Source organism: Nicotiana tabacum, chromosome 22 (genome assembly GCF_000715075.1).
Source record: "Nicotiana tabacum cultivar K326 chromosome 22, ASM71507v2, whole genome shotgun sequence".
Taxonomy (NCBI): domain Eukaryota; kingdom Viridiplantae; phylum Streptophyta; class Magnoliopsida; order Solanales; family Solanaceae; genus Nicotiana; species Nicotiana tabacum.
This window is the reverse complement of record NC_134101.1, coordinates 55,607,865-55,610,527: the sequence shown is the minus strand read 5'-3', so window position 1 is coordinate 55,610,527 and position 2,663 is coordinate 55,607,865. Positions and strand designations below refer to the sequence as shown.

Sequence of the window (2,663 nt, the reverse complement as noted above, 5' to 3'; positions counted from 1 at the left end):
AGCCTGGGACCAAACGGTCCCGGTCCCGGGCCGATCCCTACAAAAAGCACGTTTAGGCCCGGGCCCGTTTGGCCCGTTTAATTTGGGACCGGCCCGAGACCGTTTGGACTGGCCCACTTGGCCCGTTTAGGCCCGGGACCTGCCCACTTGCCAGTCCTACTCTGATGTATAGAGATACTTAGAATAAATTCTTAGAAGCTTATGACTTATTTCTACCGGATTTTTGAGAGTTGTAACTATTGGAATCGCGGTTTGATTTATTTTATATATTAATACTTGAGTTTCAGTTTTGTATTTCGCATAATTGATAGGCTTACCTAGTCTTAGAGACTAGGTGCCATCACAACATCCTACGGAGGAAAATTGGGGTTGTGACACTTTCAACTCTAGGCACTAAAACGCTCCCGGGTTACCTAAAACCCGATCCGAACACTCGCCCAAGTCCAAAATCATCATACGAACCTATTGGGACCGTCAAATCCCGGTTTCGAGGTCGTTTACTAGAAATATTGACCCAAGTCAAACTTAGCCTTTTAAACCAATATTAAGGAAGTGAGTGTTCCGATTTCAACCCGAACCCTTCCAAACCCAACTAACCATCCCCGCAAGTTATAAAAAAGTAAAAGCACATATAGGGAGTCTTATTTAGGGGAATGAGGACCTAGAAAGCAAAATGACTGGTCGGGTCGTTACATTATATTCAAGGAGTATTTAGATACTATTAAATAAAAGTATAATAAATTTGTTGGATTCTATTTGCTAAAAAAAATTAAAAATATTATTAATTTATATTTTTGTATCTAAACTAATATATAACATTATATAATAGAATTCTATAGTAAAACTTCAATACAATTGAGAAAAAGTCACTTGGCACTTTTAGGACAAAATTTAAAAATATGTTTGATAAAGTATAGTAATTACAACGACTTGTTCATTTGTCATTATATAATTACAGTGTAATTTTCATTGTTATGTTTGATTGGACAAGTGCATTACATAGTTAAATAACTAAATAAATTAGATTAACATGTATATAAGTTTTACTGTATGACAAACATATATAGAAATAATACATATAAAAATTAAGTAACTCAGAGGTATTTAAAATAAATATTTTCCCGTAAAATGTATAAATAATTATAAATTAATAAATAATATCATAAAAATAATTGGTATCTTACAAATAAATGATATTGTTACTTAAGTTAATTAATAAAAATTTCAATAAAAATTTTTATTTTTTTCACCAACCCATGTGAATATAAGAAAATATTTTTACATATATTTTATTTAAAATAAAGTTTAAAAAAATTATAAGTTGATAACTGATATAGTAAAGAATAATCAGCAACTTGATTATCTTTTAAATTATTAATATTTTAAAAGTTAAAATAATTAATAAAAGCTTCAATTATGAATTTAATTTTTTTTACCATTCTATATATAACGTGGAATTTAAGTTTGTTGTCTTTTTTAGATAACAAAAGATAGATATGAGTTTAAACGATATTTTTTTAATTAATTATTTATACTAATGAATAGAAAATAAAGCTAGTAAAATACGAAATTATATTTAAAAACTAAGAAAAATAAAGAATAATAAAAAAGAAAGAAGCAGAATATGATAAGTTGTAAAATTATATGGACGCACACTTTAAGCAACACATTGGAAGGTTGAAAAAGAAGGATAAGAGAAATGAAAGAGAAATAATTTAAACATAGAACTCTTACTTAATGTGTTTGAAAAAGAAGAAGATAAAAAGCAACTTACATTAGATTGTAATTACAAAGTGCAATTACTATCAATTCACACCTTCTTTTTGAGAATTAGATAGTGTAATTATATCTACGTTCACGAAGTTCCACTCAAAATGCAGATAATATTAGCCACAAAATACTCTAATTGGAGCATAACCAAGTTATAGCATGGATATACTCTTCTTCCCGCACCAGAGGTCATCATTTTGATCTCTCTGCTCCCTGTTATATCAACCGCTTCTGTTATATCAGATATTTTTGGTGTAGTTTTTCTTGAATAGAAGGCTATTTGATCAAACTTAATGGTATATTTATCAATGTCATTCCTAGCTAGAGATTATATTTTATCGGTATGATTAGTGTAATTGAAGTCTGTCATGGTAAATAATTTAATTCAAAATTCTTTTAAACGTTAGTATTTCATTACCAATAAATCAAAAAAAATACTTGTATTGCATTAAACACAAAGCATTTCTCCCAACACTGTTATGCCATGGTCGATCATGTCAGGCAGTTTATGGTTTTTATTACTCATAAATCCTAAATTATTTCCTAAAAAATTTAGGATTCTCAATCTTGGTTTAATTCCTATAACTAAGTCAATAGGATCAATTATATGTGTTTTAATCAAAGAAAAAATATTGAAGTCATATTAACTTATGGAAATAAACTTGATTCCTAAGATTACATTTTATCACATCATAACAAGGAGTATAGAGTGAGTCTAGTATATGTTTGCTATCAGGGAGGGGGGGAAATCTGACATGTCGCATTTGTATTTTTGCTCGAAAAAGATAGACTTTGCCGTGTATGCAGGAAAATAAAGACATCGCCGTCTGTGGGGATCGAACCCACGACCACGTGGTAAAAAGCCACACGCTCTACCACTGAGCTAAGAAGGC

The 2,663-nt window shown here is 30.3% G+C and overlaps 1 non-coding gene across 1 annotated transcript; it reads right to left on the bottom strand.

The window, feature by feature from the left end:
• Positions 1-2,591: 2,591 nt before the first annotated feature.
• On the bottom strand, positions 2,592-2,663 carry TRNAK-UUU (transfer RNA lysine (anticodon UUU)). Its single transcript has one exon. It is a non-coding gene; the product is annotated as a tRNA-Lys (tRNA).